The 7,500-nt window shown below is 40.2% G+C and overlaps 1 protein-coding gene across 2 annotated transcripts in view; it reads left to right on the forward strand.

Annotated features, from left to right (window-relative positions):
- Window positions 1-7,500, forward strand: part of LOC138042055 (putative ankyrin repeat protein RF_0381) — a 42,808-nt gene that overhangs the window by 25,678 nt on the left and 9,630 nt on the right. The window lies entirely within an intron of this gene.

Consider the following 7,500-nt stretch of genomic DNA (forward strand, 5'->3'; position numbering starts at 1 on the left):
GACGGCCTTTCCTACGAGGCCTTACAACGAAAAAACACTACAAAATATAATGCCTATTCGACATAAGGCGACCAAGGCAAAATCAAACGAATCTACAAGCCCATTATTTTGGTCACATTTAACAAGTCTTTAGCTACATGCTTGACGTATCGCTTCGTTGTCTTAGGACATTTCCAACCAGCGTGCTTGTCTAAAAGTGTCTCATTGATAGCTCTACAGGCAGGATGTGAAGCTGCCCCTGGTTTGATACTATGTGTCCCGTAAATGGAAATATCGTCAACAAAAGGACCAACAAGCTTCTTAAATTCTAGCAAGATCGTAGAATAAGAAATACCGATGCTTTCATGAAAATGCTCGCCTGACTTAGTCTTAACGATGCTTCCAATCAAAGGACAATGAGGATTCCTAGGCTCTGGTAAAAAAAAAAAAAAACTAACTAACCTCTCAGTGACTGCTACAGGACAAGTTAATTTTCCCGATCTAGCTATGACCGAAGTATGACCCTCTCTGATTTGATCATTCTTTTGTTTCGGCACAAAAATACACATTCGATCCGTAAATAAAGTATTATCTCCGAGTTTCATGGCTAATAATCCGTCTATCCGGAAAAAACCGGCGAAACCCACCAGTATTATAGGTAAAAATAATATGAAATGTGACAGCCAATAATTTTTTGAAAGAAAGATTGCCTCTGATAGCAAATATGTTATTTGTTTCAAAAAATATTTCGCTGGAAAAGGTGGCCTTTATGAATCATCATGTTTTGTAATATGAGAGCTTAACTGGATAGTTTTTATGGCAATAGTAAAGCATTTTCGCGTCAAAATGAGGTTGGCGTCATTCTGTTCTGTTAACTTAATTAAATATACCATGCCTCGTGATTCCCACATTCAAAATTGCCTTTAGAACCTATTTTTTGCGTAGAATAAGCTTTTAGAATGATGTTCTTGTCTTCTGTGGTGATACTTTGACGATTCGGGAACATTTTGTGAAAAAATATTTATAACGGGTCACACGTGCAACTTGATCGCCCGATTTTGCATGACATCCACTTGGCCTTTTGACATCCCATTGAAAAATATTCGCAGACCGGTCGATTTCTCTGAAAGGGTGATGGCTAACGAATAGAGAAAGATTTTCACGATAACTAATAGTTCCTGTGTTAATAATGGAAAGTCAATTGGATACTGAACAAGACAGGCGCTGAAAAAAAATCTGGAATCTTAAAAGGGACGAGTAATGGACTTCGCCAACAATCTGTCACCCATCGAGCCGTAATCAAAGTTAGCTGTAGTTCTAATATTGTACAAGTGTGGTGTTTTGTACAACACTGAAATCAAATGGAAAATTCTCTAGTAACTTATGGGTTTAACAAAGACAGAGACTTGGATCTGTGATCTGTTGTTTGTACTCAATTATGCACAGTCTTCTGGTAACAATTGGAAATTTCACTAATTCTTGTTAGTCAAAAATTATTTGAAAGAAAGCTTGTTGCCCATTTTTGCTTGATAATTCAAGTAAAGGGTTTTTCAGTAAAGGGTTTGATGCTGAACACTGGTGGGAAATTTATTTAGTTGCGTTTTTGACACGGAGTGTAATTTGACACGATTGAGTTTCTTGTCTTCACGCACGTAATGAAACAGGGTTGTTTGCCTCTTATAGCAAATATGTTGTTTGTTTCAAAAAATATTTCGCCGGAAAAGATTTCTGTGAAATTTCCAGCTTTTGTAAATTTATCATGTTGTGTAATTTTCGAGCTTAACAAATTTGCATACATGTGATGTGATACGGGGAGAATTTTTGTGGTAGCGCATAAGTCACGAAAATAAACAGGTCTGTTGAAAGCGTGCTTGAGTTTCAACAAAAGGAGGCCCAAAATCGTCAAAAATTTGTGACGCTGATGATTAATAAAGTAGCTGCTAGTCCCACAACGATGGAATTACCTGGTGATAAATAATCTCATCTTTGAGAGTAAATTTTTGACTTTGCAGAAACAATGTTCAACCTCAAGAGTTCGGCGATTGTGATCTTTGTGTCCAATTCGCAAATTTCTTGTCAAAATTTATAACACTTGACAGAAAAAGAAAACTAACAAAAACAAAACCCGGTATCTTGGCATCATTTGACACAGATGCTGCATTGTTTCTCGAGTAAACATGCCGCGGTAACTTGATCACGGCGCCCGTTGAATTCGATGTGCGATTTACTCGGTACAGCCAAAAGTACAATAACACTCCCAAAATGTTTTTCGCTGATGGTAACTTTTTTTATTTGTGGTTCAAAATTAATGTTGTTTTCATGTCGTAAATTTTGTTCCTGATGGCAAAATATTTTATTCTAGATCGACCGTCCTGAGAACTTCCTTCTGCTCTTCCTAAAAACTGTGTATCAATATTTATTTACTTTTGCATCAATATTTGTTTTGCATAAAGCAAGCTAACAAAATCTGTATCTTGCTTTGTTCGCATTTGATAGCGTTAAAATAGAATTTTCGGTCCTATGCTTCTGTTACAAAGTGGTTTATTTTTTAGGTCGGCCATCCCGATACTAACCCCACCAGACAGGGTGTAACTTGAGTGAATTTTTGTTTACAAAGCTGTCAGATACCCAGAGTGCACGCTTACACTTGTGGTGTTGTTGTGAGGGAACTTGAAAATGATCAACATGTCAGCCCAGAAGCCAATGTTTCTCCATTCCCTTTTATTTCCTTCAATCTTTCTGGGCTCAGTACTTTGCTAGTAACCACATGTCTTCTCAAGGGGCTATTTATCTAAGACTTCTACCAGGGCACTACAATATACAATACCAAAACCTATATATTACGCAAAGACAACTTAAATCTCCTGGAAGACAAAACGCAGCCCAGTTGACAATATGGAATAAAGCGCTGTGTTACTTCAGTACCACACGTAAGCAATGCGTGTCTATTTTTTCTAAAGATGACAGGAATTTCTTCTTTCTGACAAATGATTAATAGGCCGGAAGCCAGGTTTTTAACCTCAGAAAAGGATTTGTTGCGTCGAATGAACGTGTGAGCCAAAGGGCGCGTCTTCTGGTACAACTTCTGGGTGACCCATTAAATGGCCTTAATGACCCCCGACTTGAAAAAAATTGCCCGGAACGCTGCAATTTAATACCACCCAACTCAGTCCCTTCGTACCACAGGCAACCCAGTGTACGCTCTTGGAGCGTCTAGTTGTATTTACGGAGGGTGGAAGTCGCCTTGGATTCTAACTAAAGATCGAGAAGATCCGATACCAAAGACTGAAGAGCAGGATCTGTCAGGGACGGTACTTCTCGCCAGGAGCCGACCTGCAAAACATCTGAAGCACAGAAAACGCAGTCAACGCAACAAGACTATGGCTGACCATTGCCAGAAATTCGAGTCATAATTCGTCACGAATACCGCATGTCAATCAAATGGAACAGAAAACATGGCTGCCCGATGTTGTAAAGAAATGTATGGGATCTAAAATAACATATCAATTTTTGGCAGTTCAAATAAATTAAATTCTATGTGCCGACCTTTCCCTGATAAATAATATGCAACTACACTATGAAGTGAAAGTTTTTTTACCATTTCGTTCATTGTTCGAGCCGCCAAATAGCGCCAAAATAACAAGGATTTACGCTGGTACTTGCCTTCTAATTTGATCAAAATACCTTCACTTACCTTGACTTCCAAGCTTTGAGCTGTGCGTGTCTTTCATGCTTCCATCGGTGCAGACCCCTCAAACTTTTCTTCAAATTACGATCTTTTTAAATAGTTTTACATTAAATAAAACGTTCCACGATAAAACAGAATGCCGCCCATAGGCACCGAAAAGGACGCTTTTTCACGAATGGATGTAGCCTTCATCTGGTCGCACGAATGTCCCGCAGGATGTGAAAAAAAGGGGAGAACAACCATTTTCCACAGCTTTCTTTGCACAGAAAAGCTGCCATATTTATTTCAGCTTAGCAGCCTAGCATTTTTACTTTTTCTACCGCTGCAGACTCCTAAATGCAAAAAATCGCGCTAAATTACGGATTCCAAATATATTCGATTGTTCTATGTGTTTTTCACATCCTCAGTGAGCCCAGAGGAATACCGATAAAAATGTCTGATGTTTTGCTCAATTTCGAAAAGGAAGCGGTAGGCTGTAAGCTGAATCTTCTCTGTCTTATATAAACCAGCAGCGCAGTCTAGAATCTGAAATAGCTCTGTCAATATACATCCCATATCCAATTCTGATGAAATGGCATGAGCTTGTTCGAATGAAAGACGAGAGAGGAAATGAGTTTAACTACGTTGACCTTCTTAATCTTTGGATTCCTGGTCGATGGTTTAAATTAAGTAAGGAAAACGAGAAAGCGCCTTGTAATCGACTCACTCAGTCCGCCTTCCCGATCAAGTTGCTCCATGTTGTTTTCGCAATTTGACGCCAGTGAGCATGCTCTTTTGGTTTCAAGGGTAACCGCAGACACAAATTATCGCGTGAAAGAAATGTCACGAATTTCTGGTAATGCAACGGTATAATTATAGTTTCTTTTTAATATTGATACCTAACGATTCAGAGCTACGGGGGAAAACTGACAACGGTAGAATTAGGGGGACAAATAGAACTCCTACACTCCAAAATTACGAGGAATGAGAACGAATAAAGCGACCAAATAGCCGAAATACGAATTAATTCTGAAACCAAAATGATTACACACCCCATATTGGTGGCATAGGAGCATACATGCAAAGATGCATGGATGTAACTAGGCAAGTGTGCATAAAAAAACACCCAATACAAAGCGAAAGGTATGATAAATAGAGCAACCCACCGACCAAAATGGTGACAAGACCATAAATAGGCAAAACGTGCGCTAAAAAGGAACCAAATGGCACAAAATGCCATGTCTCCTAAATGGAGAAATCAACCAATTTTCACGCCAAGATGGTGAAAAGGCCAAAAATAGGCAAAAGTGCAACAAAAGGCTCCATACATAAAAATTATCAGGCGAAAGCTCCTAAACGGAACAAACATTCAAACTACACACCTAAATGGTGACAAGCCATAAATAGGCTATACAAATTGAATACAGCAAGGCTAACATCCGGAACGAAGGGCATGAACTGAATACGGAATTCTTGGAATTGTCAATTTCCATTTGTCCTGGACCTGCAATGAGAAGATTGTCAATCCTAGGGAGAACAGAACATCTTTAACAAAGCTCTCAAATTTAAAAGGATTGGAATGCACAAAAGGCCAGAAGGACGCTGACGGCCATTCGGGTATGACCAGGGTCCCGAACCCGTTACAAGTGTCAAAGTTCTTACAGAACGCACTATCAAAGATACTGGAGGGCAAATCCAATTGATCTCACAACTCCGATCTGGGGCAAACGCGACTTCTCCCCAACTGCCAGGCGAAGTAAATTTGGACTTAAACCTGGGAAGTTGGGCATTATAGTAAGAAGCAAACCGGTCGATGGTATGAGGGCCCCATTTTACATCGATATCTTGAAAAACTACTGGATTCAAAGACCAATCGTCCTTGTAGACAAATCTGCTGAGAAGATCAGCTCTCTCATTAACAGAACGAGGAATGCATTGCGCGTCGAGAACAATGCGCTTGGCTAAGCAAAGCTGAAAAATGCCGATTGCTAACGCTTGAAGATGTGGTTTGGGACTGCCAACTAAAACGATTGTGGCGGCATTATGATTTTCCGTAAAGACTTGCACTTTCTTGTTCTCCAACTCCTTGGCATAGGACGCTAACACGTAATATACGTAGAACTTTGGCCCTCGTCATCCGCAAGCCACATGCCGCTGACTGAAGAAACGCTAAGATTGGAAGATAAACCCCCGAATGCGATATCACTTGCATCGTTAAAAATCACAACGGACGAAGTAGGAGGTGGCCTAATTGAATAGCCATTGAAACAGACAATGTTCAAATACCAAAACTGCAACCCTACCATCAAAATAGATCGATGAAATAGGCAATATAGAATCGCAAGCTGACCTGGAGTCAGTGGCAGCGTACATTTGTCTTGTGAGTAATTGAGCAATCGGCCCAACTGCGAGGTAGATAGAATTTACCGATCCCGCAATCTTGGCTAAATTCCGGAACGTTACGAAGCCGTCTTGAATGGCAGAGTGTAATATTGTTTTGAGATTCGCTACTTTCTTGTACGGATCTTGGAACTGCATTAAAATCGTGTTAATTACGAAACCTAGCCACTCGCCAATTTGTCTGGGCGACCAGCACGACTTATCTTCATTAACAACAAATCCGGAAGAGCCGAGATCTTTACGCTGAATAATACTCGCTGCTTGAGCGAGACAATTATCGGAGAGACTGCCTAAACCATCATCTAGGTAGACAAAACTGACGTGACCCATCGAACGCCAACGTCTTACAAAAGGCCGAAGCAATTTCGTGAAGCAAAAACAAGCACTGGTAAGCCCAAAAGGAAGCACTTTAAAAGTAAAATATCTGAGAGCAGTTGTTTAGAAAACTTATAACTAAGAAAGAAAAACATATGAAACTGACTAGATTTTTTTTTTGACGATGTTTCGAAGTCATCGTAAGTTCATCATCAAGTGATAAATAAATACAAGTGCTAGAGTTTAAACTCTAGCACTTGTATTTATTTATCACTTGATAATGGATACGATTGTTGATAGCGTGGTGCTCTCGATAAAGTTATTACTTTAATAGCGAAATGTCAAAGTCTCAAATAACAAGCTAGATATGCTAATTTACTGCACATTGCAAATGCACGTGCAACAAGTTACGTATGCTAATTTGCTGTGAGTTCCATGTTCACACCTTTCCTTTCATAAAAAAAAAAAAAAGAAAGTGAACATGAATAAATAAATAAAATCACGAAACGCACGATACAGAGTAACAGTTTGTGCTATAGCGTAATCCATGAAGTAAATCAAAGTGCTTCAAGTCTCGATGCCTCATAGCTATGCGAGTGTTCAACTAATGTTCATTACATCTTTGAATCTGGAGGGCAGCTTCCGGTTCCTAGACGACCTCCGCAGCACAATTTCCGGTGATGCATGATGTTCAGGGTTCATGTACTCGGGCTGCTCCACCTGTTCTGCTCCGCCACTGTTTGAATTTGAAGGGTAGTCCACCTGCTCAGATGTATCTGATGCTACATCAGTATCGATTGGTACCGGTTCACTATAGCCGTGCGTTGGATTGGAGGATGCTTTTCTAATTTGCGCATGATTCCGACGAACAAGCCCCAACGGAGTACTTACAGTGCATGATCTTGGCGCAGGCTTGTTAACACCTCACCATGTATCCAGGGTTTGCTTCTGTTCCTCGGGCTCGGTTTCACGAAGACTCTTTCGCCGATTGCAAATTCGCTGAGCAGCTTTGATGTTCGTTTGTCATAGTGGGCCTTGGCCTTTTGTTTCCTTTCCGCAATATTCTGGGTCACTACACTCGGCACTGTTAGTTGCGGTTGGAGTTTGCTTGTAGCCATGGGAATCAGATCCCGGAGTCT

This window comes from Montipora capricornis, chromosome 3 (genome assembly GCF_036669925.1).
Source record: "Montipora capricornis isolate CH-2021 chromosome 3, ASM3666992v2, whole genome shotgun sequence".
NCBI classification, from domain to species: Eukaryota; Metazoa; Cnidaria; class Anthozoa; order Scleractinia; family Acroporidae; genus Montipora; species Montipora capricornis.